The sequence below is a fragment of the Peromyscus californicus genome, unplaced genomic scaffold (genome assembly GCF_007827085.1).
Source record: "Peromyscus californicus insignis strain IS unplaced genomic scaffold, ASM782708v3 Scaffold_14__1_contigs__length_90479793_seg_2, whole genome shotgun sequence".
NCBI classification, from domain to species: Eukaryota; Metazoa; Chordata; class Mammalia; order Rodentia; family Cricetidae; genus Peromyscus; species Peromyscus californicus.
Genome location: NW_026294436.1, coordinates 70,214,746 through 70,229,641, shown reverse-complemented (window position 1 = coordinate 70,229,641; position 14,896 = coordinate 70,214,746). Strand labels below are relative to the sequence as shown.

At 44.7% G+C, this 14,896-nt stretch overlaps 1 long non-coding RNA gene across 2 annotated transcripts in view; it reads left to right on the top strand.

The window, feature by feature from the left end:
• Positions 1–14,896, top strand: part of LOC128110124 (uncharacterized) — a 41,652-nt gene that overhangs the window by 898 nt on the left and 25,858 nt on the right. The window contains exons 2-4 of one of the 2 annotated variants that reach the window (XR_008218049.1): positions 206–303; positions 1,657–1,861; positions 8,794–13,299. This is a non-coding gene — a long non-coding RNA (uncharacterized LOC128110124). Of the gene's footprint in view, positions 1–205; positions 304–1,656; positions 1,862–8,793; positions 13,300–14,896 lie in introns of those variants that run through there. The other variant, XR_008218050.1, reaches the window with a different exon arrangement.

Genomic DNA, 14,896 nt, shown 5'->3' with positions numbered 1-14,896 from the left:
CTGCCACACCACTGTAAGCATAAGCGTGGAGCGCTGGTGCAGCACCCCAAGGCCCGGACCCGGCGGAAGATACAAGTCCCTTGGTCATCGAAGAAGCCAGGCTTAGTCTCCTTTCCTAATATTCCGGAAAGAATTTCTACTGACTCCATAGATGACCCGATGTCCCTAGTTCAATTGATTGACCCAAATCGTTTCTTCCAAACAGGTCTGCTTCCAAATGACAGTCACTCCAAGGGAACGTGTCCAGGACATTCCACACAGCAGATCCTTCAGAAAGGTTGCTGTTGGTCACTTCAGCGGGAGGTGGGTGAGAAACCTTGTGCCTCACACTCATTTTATGAAGGGTCTGAAGGCTAAGCAGGGTAACCTCCTCCGTGTCTGCCCATAAGCTTTCACCACCCCACCAAGAAAAATGCAGTGGTTTGGAGCTTGAAAATGAATACAATGCCTCCCGCAAAACAAAGCCACCAGCAAGTCATAGTAGTGCAGGTCTTAACTCTACTGTTCTAGAGGGTTAGCTTGAGACTGGAATCCATTAGCAAAACATTTAACTTAAAAATAATTTGGGTTAAATTTGTTGCTACGGCTTACACAAATGGAGGCCAGAGGACAACTTTTGGGACTCGATTCTCTCCTTCCACGTGGTGGTTAGTCTCGAACTCGGATCATGAGGCTTGGTGCCAAACACCTTTGTCTGCTGAACCATCTTTCCAATCCCCCTTTTTTGGTTTTCTTTTGTGGCCTAAGCAGGGCTGCCTGTGTAACATTCTACCTTCCCGCCCCAATCATTGTCTTGATCTTAAAGTATGCTTCCATCTTTTTCTAAAGGTTCCGATCAATGGTATTAAAATATCCCTGATTTGAAGGTCCTACCTTATTACTAGATAAACCCCAAATGCAAGGAGCTTACTAATATTCCCTTTTTAGGCAGGCAGATGGCTTAAGCCTGTAATCCCAATATTTGGTAGGCTGAGGCTGGTGGACCACTGTGACAGGTCAACTGTGAGCTTGTCTTTAAATAAATAAATAATAAACAAACAAACGAATAAAAATTTTCTCCAGGAGAACTAGCTCTACACAAGAACTTGAGGAAATTCTCTAAATAACTAAATAAAGAGTTATCAATAATGTAGAAGAACTAAGAAGGTATAGACAATGAAAATTTTAAACTATAGAGGCTTTGGACAAGTTCCTTACTCATCTGGATCCGTTTTCATTACTGTAAAGTGGCACTGATGATTGTATAGTAAGGACTAAACAAACTAATGTGAAAAATGTTTGTAACGGTCCCAAGTATACAGGATGAACTCAACAAATGCTAGGATTATAATTGCTAGTGTGATTAGCAGTCATGCAGGACACATGTAATAGAATCACTACTGGTCAACAGATAAAATGCTACTCTTCACCAGAAATGTATCCAAGTACTCTTCCAGCATATACCCTACACTGTCATCAAAACATTTGATGTATGACCGCAAAAATGGAACTGAGAGTATAGTTCAGTGATACAGCACTTGCCTAGCACATTCAAGGCCCTGGGTTCAAGCCCCAGCACTAAAAAAACAACTGTCTGATGAGAGAGTGGGCCCTTTGGTAACTCACCTGACACGGCTAAAGTGTTCCTGGCTAATTGTATTTCTTGTTCATTCACAGCTGGGAGGGAAAAAAAAAAAGAAATCAGCAGAAACATATCTCTCCTGCCTCCTGGTTGGTTAGTCATTCTCTCAGCCAAGGGAAGATAAGAATTGTGTCACTGGCCCAGGAGCAATACATTAAGAAAAGCCAGAGGCTGAGGACCAGGAGGTGTCACAGATGTCTGATGTCCCTGTACTCAGCCAGTTCCTGACCACAAGGAGAGGTAAGTGTTCCAGATACTGCAATAAAATGCCCTGTAGAAAAGTGGGATGTGGATGTGGTGCTGTGTGTATGTGGCATGTTATGTACATGTTATGTTTGCATTAGGTGTGTGTGCACATGTACACTTGTGTGGTTAAGGCTGTCTTCCCTAATCAGTCCCACTTTGGAGGGCAAGGGGTGGGGAGAGAACAGAGTCTCTCATTGAACCCCAAACTCCCTGATGATTAGCTAGGCTGGCTGGCCGGGAGCTGTGGAGATCCACCTGTCTCCACTTCTCCACCACTGAGGTCACAGGATGGGCAGAATGTGCCCCACTTCTCACACAGTTGCTGGGGATTGAACTCGGGTCCTTGCTGACATTGCTGACTGGGTCATCTCCCCAGCCCCCAGAAAAGTGCTTTGACTAACTTACATTAAATGGCCTAAGTTCCTTGACAGACACAGGCCACCTTACAATTAATGTTTCAATAGCTTTTTATTTATTGAGCTCTGATTTGTATCTCTGGACCGAGCATTTTATAGGCGTTATCTCATTCCACCTCCCAGTAGCCTCACGCAGTATTGTGAACATATTAAATAATGTTTTATTACAAACTTTTATTTCTAAAGAAGTTGAAGCCTGGAGTTTTTAAGTCACCAGGCCAAGATTACACAATCTATAAATGACAGGTTGTGAGCACTGACCTAGGCGTAGAATGCCCAAAGCTTATTTTCTTCACTTATACCAGATTGATCTGTTTCAATCCTTTTGTTTTTACTTTGAGATAGGGTCTTGCTGTGTAGCCCAGGCTGGCTTCGAACTCAATCTTCCTGTCTTCGACTCCCAGTACTGGGATTACAAATTCCCTTTTTGAATGCCCCAAACTTGATGCATTACAGTTTGTAAATTCGGAGAAGATTATACTCAAAATTCTTCCTATGTTGGCATTTTGTTTTTACATATCAGTTTTAAAATGCGACTTTAAAAATAAATAAGGCAGCTAGTAAGATGGCTCAACAAAAATTTGGCATCAAGCCTGATGAATCCTGAGTTCAATCCTGGAAACCTACAAGGTGGAAGGAGAAAACTGATTCCCACAAGTTGTCCTCTCCGACCTCCACCTGAGCACCATGGCCTACACCCATGTGAATACAGAGAGAGAGAGAGAGAGAGAGAGAGAGAGAGAGAGAGAGAGAGAGAGAAATAAGTGTAAAATTTAAATTAAAAATAAATCAACCAATCATGGTCTTTGGAGTTGGGCTGATTGGAATTAAATCTGAGCTCTACTATTTGCTACAAGTCATGTGACCTGGACAAGGTCCTCACATCTTCTCCTTCCTCATTGGGGTCACAGTTGTAACAGCATCTAACTCATGGGGCTGTCGTGAGACTCACGTAGGGAAATGATAGTTCGTAAGGAAGGTCCACAGGTAAGTAAGTGTTCATGAGTAACCCCTCCGCTGAGCTTTGTAATCCAGCTGGAGGAGGTGGGTAGTTCCTTTCACCAAGGGACTCAGAGCTTTGAGTCTGTCTGATGCATTTGAGGGGCAGAGAGGCCAGGCTATCGGGGATCCTCTGTGTTATGAACACTGTATCTCTGATCTATGGTGACTTATAGAGAAACTTTAAATAATTGCTTTCAGCTTCACCTAAGAAGCAGGGAGATTTATATTAGCATTAAGTAAACAATTTCAGGGCTGGTGGGATGGCTCAGCAGCTAAAGGCCCTTCACAAGCGAGAGTGGTGATCTGAGTTCAATCTTTGGAGCAAAGGTAAATGTGGAAGGAGAGAAACAATTCCACCAACTGTCCTCTGACACTCACATGTATGCTATGGCTCCTGCACACACACGAGTACACACACACACACACACACACACACACACACACACACACACACACAAATAACTTAAAAACAAATAAGACATTTTGAAATCCCTGCAACGATAGGAAACAAATCATCAGAATGACAATACTCCCACAGATACAAAACGTGGAGCCCCATGTCACTGAACTCGCTCTGTAGCCCAGGCTGGCCTCAAACTCAGAGATCCGCCTGCCTCTGCCTCCCAAGTGCTGGGATTAAAGGTGTGCACCACCACTGCCCTGCTAAGACGTGTTTTTTTTTTTTTTTTTTTTTGAGGCATATATTTGTACAGGCACCAAGGACAACGAAGGGTTTTCCCTCAAAGTATTTCAGAATACACCAAATTTTAGAGGTTCTTCAGTTGATGTGGTGACTATTTTCATGACAGAAGTGTGGGATGTGAGCAAGGATAAAGCCAGGCAGCAGTCAGCACCACTCTGAACAGGTCACTGATAAAGCTGAAACAGTCCCTTGGCCTGTCCCCTGTTTAAAAGCAGAGAGCATCTACCTGGGATTCACTTGTGGTTACGAACACTGACTTTGGACTGTCGTCTCATCCCTCCTCTGGATAATAAGGGCAGTCCCAGAAAGCCACTATGATTAGTGAGTATTGCTTGTTAACTTGCAAGGGCCTGGAATGTTTGGGGGAATGCTTCATATGAGAAAGTATCTAGGTGGAGTTAACTGAGGTGGAAAGTCAGGCAGCGCCATCCCATGATCTGGGGTCCCGAACTGCTTAACAAGGAGAAAGTGAGCTGAGCACCAGCACCGAATTCTCTCTGATTCCTGACGGTGGGCTCAAAGCCCAGCTGCCTTACCTCCTGCCACAAGGCTTCTTCACCATGACACACTGCTCAAGGTCTCAGCCAAATCCAACCCTTCCTTCCCTAATATGATTTGGTCAGGTATTATTTACAGCAAAGAGAAGGGTCACTAATAGTCACTGTCATGGCGAACACTGCTCAAGGCCTGTGGAGGTGTGGGTGTGGTTTTGGGGAAGAAGTGGAGGGCATTAGAGGCCAAACCAGGAAATGAGAAAGCACTTCCCATTCAGAGTTCAACACTACCTACTGACATCATGTGAAGTCTGATGGGGACGGGGGTCAGCTATGAGACTACTTCTAATTCAAATGAAGGAGAAAGAATATTCAAAGTTTTTTTTTTTAAAAAAATAGTAGAAAATACCATGGAATATTCCTATATACTTTGTGAATATATGTCTCTATGAATGGTTTACTAAAGAAGCCGACTGGCCGGTAGATAAACAGAATAAGGTTGGGGGGGGGGAGTGCCAAACTGAGGATGCTGGGAAGAAGGAGGGTGTAGTCTGGACTAGCAAGTAGACACAGAGAGAAGCAAGATGAGAATGCCATACTGAGAAAAAGTACCAAGCCACGTGGCAAAGCATAGACAAGAAATAAGGGTTAATTTAAATGTGAGAGTTAGGTAGTAACAAGCCTGAGCTATTGGCTGAGCATTTATCATTAATATTAAGCCTCTGTGTGGTTACTTGTGGGACAGAAACTTCTGCCTACAAAATGTCACCTTGGTGTTCATTCTAAACCTCACAATAGTTTTAATGCAAGTAAAATTCTATATTGTTTCATAATTTACAAAAAGATTTCATGTGTTACTTGAAGCCATCAGAAATAACTCATCCAAGCAGCTTTCTTCAACTGCTGGACTTCCCTGAAACTTTAAACTACACAAAAATGAAAATGGCCATTTGCCCAAGAAATTATGAGAAATAACTGTTCGAATAATCCCTGTTGGCTGAGTCTGGTGGTGAATGCTTGTATATCCCAGCATTTGTGAGGCAAAGTTAGAAGGGTCATGAGCTCCAGGTCAGCCTATGCTACATAGCGAATTTCACACCATCCTAGGCAACATAGGAAAACCCTGCCTCAAAATCTTTAATTAACACCTCCTGACAAGTGCCTCCATGTACCCAGTGCACTGGTTACATATCCAGGGTGGGGCAGTACAAGGACCCAGATTACAGAGGCATGAAGATCTCAGAGCCAGTCCCCCGCTCTGTCAGATGTGAGCCAGGATGCCCTTTGTGTTCCCATTTATAATGTAGACATGGGGTATCACCCTCTTCCACGGGGAATCACATCACATAGCACATGTTCACAGCTGGCACCCCACCAGTAGATAAGCCGTAGGTAGCCCCTCCCATTAACGTCTCACTGTCAACCTCCCTGGAACTCAACTTCCAATGACTAAGTAGCATCGTAGAGTTTCTTTGAGAGGTATTTGGAACATTACATTTTTCATAAAATCATCTATTTACCCTTGGTCCAATTAATCTAATTAGCTTAATTGGCTTAGAACTAATTAGTTACTGGTTAACAGAGTATTTTACAAATTTAAACCGATTTAAAGGGCGAGGAAATGTAGCTCAGAGGCACAGTGCCTGCCTGGCATGTGCGAGACACTGTGCTCAGTCCCTGTACCACCACTGTTAGGCCTCAAACTTGGGACAAATGGCCGAGGTGCCCTTTTAAATCAAAGTGGATGCGGGGCTGGCTGCCAGGTTCTCCCTGCATCCCTCAGTCTCTACCTGTTACAGGACCTTCTTGGCTGGCATACCCTGCCCCCTACCCTGAACTCTCTAGCCTAGGTATTGGGCTGGGCTTCCCTCCCCCATGTCCTCTGACCCCTATATAACTCAGCCTTTTGGGGGAGACCAGTCTTTTGGCCAGTCTCTTGGCCCAGGCCTCCCCTCTTGGTCAGGGGCTCTTTTCCCCTCTGGCCATGTTCATTCTGGACTCTCCCAGGTGTCCTTGCCTCTGCCTATGCTCTCCCTTTTATCTACAATAAACCTTCTCCTCTTTCAGAGGACCTAGGTTCAATTCCCATCACCCATGTGGTAGTTCACAACCATCTCTAATTCTAGCTCCAGGGGATCTGATGCCTTCTTATGGCCTACTCAGGCACAGACACACATATGGTGCACATATATGCACAGGGGCAAAACACTCAATATACATTAAATAAAATAATCTAAGTTTTAAAATACCTAGAAGAAATGCATTCAGATTAAAAGGAACTCAGCCTTAAGATACAGCTTAGTGGTAGAGCGCCTATCTAGGAGAGGCGAGGGAGGGGAGAGAAGAGGAGAGAGAGAAGGAAAGGAGAAATGAGGAGGAAGAAGATATAAAAACCCTATTCATGACCCTGTTGCCTAGATGGATTCAGCTTAACAAATATTTGTGGAAACCAGTCTTCTAGTCTCTGGATTAGATTATTTGCAGGCTTTTTGAAAGGAAGATAATAAGTTAATCCTACTCAGTTTGTTTATTGGTTCATTTGTGTTCCTTAAAAAATACTTTTTTAATGTTATTGCATATAGGTGTTTAGCCTGCATGTATGTCTGCACATCACATGAGTGCCTGGTACCCACAGGCCAGAAGAGGGCATAGGATCCCCTAGAATTGGAGTTACAGAAGGTTGTGAGCTGCCATGTTGGTGCTGAGAATTGAACACATGTCCTCAGTGCTCTTAACCACTGAGCCATTTTGATACCATTGGTTCATTTGTTTTTGAGACAGGGTTCAAACATCAGTCTTCCTGCCCTCACCTCCTCAGTGCTGGGATTACTGGCATGGAGCATAATACCCAGCATGCTGTTCTGTTTGATAGTTATTTTAACAGCTAAGACATGAAAATGGGGTTAAATTCCTTGCTGTGTGTGTGTGACGGTTATGACCAGATCATGAGCTTGTCGTGGAGGGCTTTGTGTATTATGCTAAGGAATCTAAAGTGTACCATGAAGGCAGAGGAAGCTAGTAATGAGTATAAACAGACAGAAGAGGTTGAGGAATAGCATACATGGGCTTAAGGGGTGAGGAGGTAGACTGTGAGGCATGGTGAGGCTGGTCCCAAGAACTCAGTGGTACCCAGAAAAAGAAGAGGGAGGACTTGAGAAACAGCCTCCTTGCTATCCATCCAATCCATCCCTCACATGGAATCAGGGACTTATAGTGAGTCTTCTGGGGCTTCCTTTTCAGACTCACCTGCTCACAAAGAACTGAGCTCTTAGAGAGGAAAAATAGCTGAAGCAAGATGTGCCCTGGGGGTTGGGGTGGGGGGGTCTGGGAATGGGCAGATGAGGCTAATTCTTCGACACACTCTGGTGAAGACAGATAATGAGGAGTGTCTAGAGTTCAAAGAAGCCTGTGGGGATAGAGATGTTGGAGACATGGAGGACAGAGATGATGGAGACAGAGGATAGAGATGATGGAGACAGGGAATAGAGATGATGGAGACACAGGGGATAGAGATGATGGAGACAGGGAATAGAGATGATGGAGACACAGTGAATAGAGATGATGGAGACACAGAGGATAGAGATGATGGAGACACAGAAGCCGGGCTGCTCACTGCTTACAGAAGAATAGCTAATAATCTCTCTCTTTCTCTCTCTCTCTCTCTCTCTCTGAGACTGTTTTTATTATGATTATTAGCTTCAGTCTTAGGTACAAAAGAAATGAAAAAGTAAGTCATTTGCTCCTCCAGAAACATCCAACAAATTGAGGTAGAGGGAGCTTCTGTGGACCTAGAGAAATGCAAATAATAAATAGAAGTGTGCCCATATCTGAAAACTCTTCAAAGGGAATTAGATCAGGCCAGCCTGGGGGACTGGCAACCAGAGCAATCTTTCAGAGACAGAAAGGCAAGACTTCGGAGAGCAATCCAGACTGCGGCCATCCTCTACCCTGTAAGAGAGAACCAGACTCCGGAAGTGGTTTAGCAGTCATCACCCTAAAGGTGTGGATGCTGTCTAAAACAAACACAACTGGGGCGTGACTCCAGGGTCCTGTGCCTGTCCCCTCACTGTGTTGGGTAGTTGTGTGTGTAGAAAGCAGCCTGTTTGCTCCTTTAGCTCAAAGATCTTCCAGCCAGGGGGAAACCTCGAGGAGTTTAATCTGTGGAATCTGTATCCCAGGGTCATTTAGGATAATAAGATCCTAGACTTTCAGGAATCGGTGGGAGAGGCGAGTGCCTTTTGCCCATGGAAAGGATTTGTTGTGTAGATCGTTTTTTGAAGATGCCTCCTCTCCATCTTTTCTTCTGCACAGTGACCTCCATGCTTGCATCCGGATGTGGGGGCCACAGGCTTGACACACTCCTTCCTTCTCATCACCACAGCCTCAGATTTGAAAAGACAGGGATGCTTCAACTTTGATTGTCTGGAAGCCAGGCTTAGAATCCTGTGCCACCTCCAGCCATGTCCTGAGGCTGCTCTATCCAGCATGAGAAAGCCACATGGACAGGTCATCTGTCGGCTCTCTGGCCAGAGGTCCTGAGCATCAAGACCTACCAGACCATGTGCCAGACCCGTGACTGGATCCTCCAGCCACAAAGTGTCCTCGGTCTACCAGGCCACTCCCAGCTTCTGAGTCTCCGCAGGTGAGACCTCAGACGCTGTGTGTACAGGCAGGCTGTTCACACTGTGTCCTTTCCAAGCCTGAAATTGCAGAAAATCTGGGTATAAATTGGAGGTGTTTTATTAGACACTAACCAGAAGAGCCATGTGGCCACTACACAGGAGCATCTGTGGAACTTGGAACTATTTAAGCAAAGCCCAGAGAAACTCGCATAAAATATTTACGGTATAGCAAACAAAACAAGAAAGAATTGGGACTATCGAGACACATACAGGGAATACTGATTGGGATCAAGGCAGGGCAGTGATCCTTTGAATTGGGCCTAGGGTAGAGGCTAGGTTTAACTAGAAAATGCCTTTTGAGTGAGAATATCCAGCTCAGGGTGAGAGCTGACACGATTTGTTTGGACAGCAGTTGCTTTTGGCCGACCTATAAGACATTGACTTCATTCCTCTCCTTGTGATTAGAAAACAACAACAAGAAAACCTATGTTTGAAAAACAAACGTCTGACCCAGAAAAGAACAAAGACGAGGAAGGCGGTCCAATAAGGGCACCAGCCTTCCATATGGCGGGCGCAGGAAGGAGGCCAAGTGTAGAGCTTAATTAAACCGTCAGGCCACTAGCACCCAGCCGAGCCTTCCTTCGGGAGAGCACAGAGCAGAGCACAGGAGGCCCATCTCCAGCCTCAGAGCTGATGTGAAATGCCTGGAGAAGCACAGAACATAAATGGAACCCGAGCCTGGAAGGTCCCTGACTCTGAGGGCACCGGGCAGTCACATAATGCAGACACACATGCAGGCAAAACACCCCCACACACAAATAAAAGTAAATAAATGTTTAAAAGCCAAAACCTAAGTAAAAGTAAAATCTGGAATGGTAAGCTGAGGCTGGAGTCTGACTTGGAGAAAGCTGTATCAGTCCAACAAGAAAAACACCTCATCTCTTGGTTTTAACAGACATGACTGTATGCAGCTTGAAAGATTAAAGGTTGAGGGATGCCAAGTGGAGAGGTGCACCAAAGATCCTCTTATGAGGCTAGATCCCTCAGCGGAAAATTCCAATTCAAACACAACAGTTAAATACAGAGAATCCCACTGCTCTGAGGAGCGCAGCAAGTAGAGGGGAATATATTAACCTCGGTGGTGGGCAGAGAGAAAAGTGTCTGCATGGAAGCTGAAGCTGACATGGGAGTGTGGACAAAATACAGACTGTCCATAAAATGATAACAAGAAGAAATGCCAGGCCAATCGTTTAAATGTACCCGAGCTCGTTCTGCACCAAAGCACCGGTGGGTTTTGTTTTGTTTAGAATTTATTTATTTTTATTTTATGTGCATTAGTGTATGTATGTCTGTGTGAGGGTGTTGAGCACCCTGGAACTGGAATTACAGACAGGTGTGAGCTGCCATGTGGGTGCTGGGAATCGAACCTGGGTCCTCTGGAAGAGCATTCAGTGCTCTTAACCGCTGAACCATCTCTCCAGCCCTTGTTTTTTTGTTTTGTTTTGTTTTGTTTTGTTTTGTTTTGTTTTTTAGGCAGGCTCTCCCGAGGCAGCCCTAGGCATCCTGGAACTGCCTATGTAGACCAGGCTGCCTCTGCCCCCCAAGTGCTGGGACTAAATGTGTACGCCACCACACCAGCAGATCTGTGTTTGAGAATGTACCTGTGTAGTGCTGGAGAGATGGCTCAGCAGTTAAGAGAACAGGCTGCTCTTCCACAGGACCCTAGTTCAATTCCCAGCCCCATGTGGCTACTCACAGCTGTCTGTATTTCCAGTCCCAGGGAATCCAATGCCCTCTCCTGGCCTCTGTGGGCACCAGCCATGCAGGTGGTACAGACATCCGCACACAGGCAAAATTCTTATATACAGTTTTTTAAAATCAAGTAGAAACATGCAAAGATCTTTAAAATCTATGCTTATATCCTACATTTCAACAAAACAAAGTCTCAGGGAAAAAAATCATTAAACATTAGTTCACGATGGAAAATTGCAAAGCGCACAAACCATCTGGGGTGGCACACACCTAGAGCTCTAATTCTTAGGAAGCACAGAAAGGAAGGTGGAAGGTTCAAGGCCAGCCTGGGTTACACAGGCAAACCCAGCCTCAAAAACAGAAAGTCATAAAACAAGACACCCAGAGAGAAACAGCAAACACAGTAAACAACAGAGGGACGGAGGCCACGGGAACCAGCTGTAAAATGTATATGCTTATTGGAAAGGAAAAGTCTTGTGAAGCCCTGGTTTGATCCCCAAAATAAAAAACAAAACAAAACAGGAAAATATGAAGAAGATGAATAAATAGTTAAAATTAAAGCTCCTCCCCTGCAGGGGTCAGTGTTGAGGTCCTAATGAGGGGGCAGGACTCCTGCCCCTGCCAACTCACAGAAGCCCAGGGACAAACCTTGGACTTCTGCCACCAACTGGCAATAAACAACACGGCTTTGGGTCACCAGCCTGTCAGGAGGATGAGCCAGAATCTCACAATACCTAAACGTCCAGGCCCAACAGAAAGTCTTTCCTTCTACTAAAAACTAGGGAAAACGCAACTTGCATGGACAAGACACCAAATTTGAGGTGGCAAGCGTGTCGGAATCATCTGGTAAATAAGGATTTTTAAAGTAGTCATAACCATGTTTTTGGCAGTTAGTTATGAACATACTTGAAAGGAATTAAAAAATTCTCAGCAAAAAATACAAGGTATAAAGAGAAGTGGAGGGCTGAGGAAACGGCTTTCCTAACCAGCATGAGGACTGGCGTTTCATCCACAGATCCCACATAAAACGTCAGACATGCTGGTACACTTAGAATCCCAATGCTGGGGAGGCAGAGACAGGAAGATCCTTGGGCTCTCTGTCAGTCTAGACAATTTAGAGACCTCGAGGCCAGTGAGAGACCCTGCCTCAAAAACACTAGGTTGACAGAGCTGAAGAACCACACTGGGAGGCTGACCTCTGGCCTCCACACACAACACACATGGGCACCTGAACATGTGTGTACACACACAACATAAACAAAATTTTTTAAAAAATGATTCAGAAACTTTAACAGTAAAAATATAAGGACCCAAATAAGAACTCAATGGATGGGCTGAGCAGCAGAGATGAGAATTCAGAGTGAGGAATCACTGAATTTGAAGATAAAATAATAGAATGTACCCTATCTTTTTTCTTTCTTTCTATTTTGAGACATGGTTTCTCTGGGTTAGCCCTGGCTGTCCTGCAACTCACTCTGTAGACCAGGCTGGTCTCAAACTCGCAGAGATCTGCCTGCCTCTGCCTCCCAAGTGCTAGGATTAAAGGCGTGTGCCAGCATACCAGGCCAAAAGTACCTTATCTTAGCACTAGAAAATAGAAATAGGAAGGGGGGAGGGAGGGAGAAGGGAGGACACAGGAAGGGAGGGGAGGAAGGCAGGAGATGAGGGGGCAAAGAACAGCATGGGGAAGAAAAAGTAAAATAAGGATGCCCTTAGGTTCACTCACACTGGAAGTCCACAGCAATTTAGAAAGGTGTATAATAACACAGAAAGCAACAACTAGCAGGGCCACATGCCAAGATGTCCTCAGAAATACAGCAGAAAACTCAAGAACAGAACTCTGAAAACATTCAAGGAAAGCAAAAAAGGAAAAAGAGAAAAAAATTTAAAAGACCAAACAAAAAATTGAAAACAGTAGACACGAACCCTGCCCTCCAACAACAGCATTAAATATAAGTGGTTTAATAGCCAATGAAAATGAGCTGAGAGGCTGAAAAGCACTCAATGGACGTCCATACAAAGGACACCAGCCGCTGACGTCTGAGCAGCTTTGATGGGTCTTAAGAGCATTGTCCTGAGAGAGAAAAGCCATTTCAAAGGTTGCATGGGATGCCCAGCATATCAACACAGCATTCTTGAAATAAAAAGACTGCCGTGGGCGGATTAATGGTTTCCAGGGCACAGGTGAGGGTAAGAGTGGTGGATGTGGCTGGTGAACAGCAGCAGGAGGGCTGTCTGGGGCTTTAACAGTCCTAGCTCTTGGTCTGGGTGGTAGTTACAGATCTACATGTGATATGTTCACAAACTCCAAATGTCCGTTTCTTGGTTTTGATTTTGTTAATGTTTCGGTTTCACTGGGGCAAACTAGACGAAGTGTCTGCGAAGCCTCTTGGTATTGTCCTTGTAATTTTTTAATCTTGACAAAAATAACAGTTTTTGTTTATTCTTTGAAAATTTCATACACATACACAACTTCTCCTGCCCTCACAGCATATCTCCCTCCCAACTTCGTGCCACTTAAAAAAAAACCAAAAAACAAAAAATAAACTACTGAGTCCAACTCATGCTGACCTTATGCACAACATATGGAACTATGAGCCTAAAGTCTTTTCTATCTAAAGCTAATGGGCAAGTTAATAGGCATCAAAAAGAAGAAAGGGAGACACACAAACATCCATCTGGAGACCTGCCAAGAGATCCCCATGGGTCACATTTGTATCAGTGCTTTTAACAGACACACTGTGCGGCCGGGCTATTCTCAAACTCCAGGCTGAAATGATGTCAACCTTCTGGACAGCTGAGAGGACGGACATGTGTGCTCCTGTGCCAAGCACACGAGAACACTTTGCAAAAGGGAATTATTTGTATTTTAAACTGTTAAAGATTATACATACACACATATACATCCAGTGTGTGTGTGTGTGTGTGTGTGTGTGTGTGTGTGTGTGTGTGTGTGTGTGTGTGTGCAGTAGGATGGCTCAGTGGGTAAGGTACTTGCTGCCAAGCCAGGCGATCTGAGTTCAACGCCTGGTTCTCCACCGTAAGAGGAAAGCACTTCCTCCTGCCCATGCCTGTAGTCCCATTGACTTAGAAGACTTAGCAGACCAAGGCCAGCACGGCAACATGGGAAGACACATTTCAAAATAATTTAATAATAATGATGGTGGTAAAAATAACGAGAGGAAACCCAACACCCAGAAGATTTCTTTGGAAAATAATGTACCACAAACTTATTAAGGTTTCTCAAAATAAAAACACCCAGATCCCCAGAACAGAGTTGGTTCACAATGGTCAAGCATCCTCTTTGACACCAAATCTGTCAACCACAAAAGGTCCAGAGATTTGTTTTCCAGCTCTGAGGCTGTGCTCCTCTGCTTCACCCTAGTAGGACTGTCCCTCACCCCTCACCCCATCAGCCTTCACACACACACACATCCTCTGTGATTTCTAGGGGAGGCGGTGGGTCTGCGCTGATCAAAATACAGCTAATACACAATTATAAGAACACTGGCAAAAGATGAGGTCGGCTGCCATCCCACAGCTGTGTGAGCAAGGGCTCTGTGCACACAGTGAGCTTTTACTGTTTTCTTTTCTTTCCTCCCTCTTTTCTGATGATTCTATTTGCTTTTAGCCTAGGGTAGTCTCAAACTCATAATCCTCCTGCCTCTGCCTCTTGGGTGCACTGTTGTGTTTGGCTCTGATCTTACCAATGTCTCCTTTATAGCCTGTTTTTTGTTGTTGTTGGTGGTGGTGGTGGTTTTTTGTTTTGTTTTGTATTTTTGGTTTTTCGAGACAGGGTTTCTCTGTGTAGTTTTGGAGCCTGTCCTGGATCTTGCTCTGTAGACCAGGCTGGCCTCAAACTCACAGAGATCTGCCTGGCTCTGCCTCCTGAGTGCTGAGATTAAAGGCATGGGCCACCACCGCCTGGCCCTGTTTTTTTTTTTTTTTGTTTTGTTTGTTTGTTTGTTTGTTTTTAACGACCATGGCAATCTGGTACCACGATCATTACCCTTTACTGAGTTACCGAGTGCTCTAGAAAT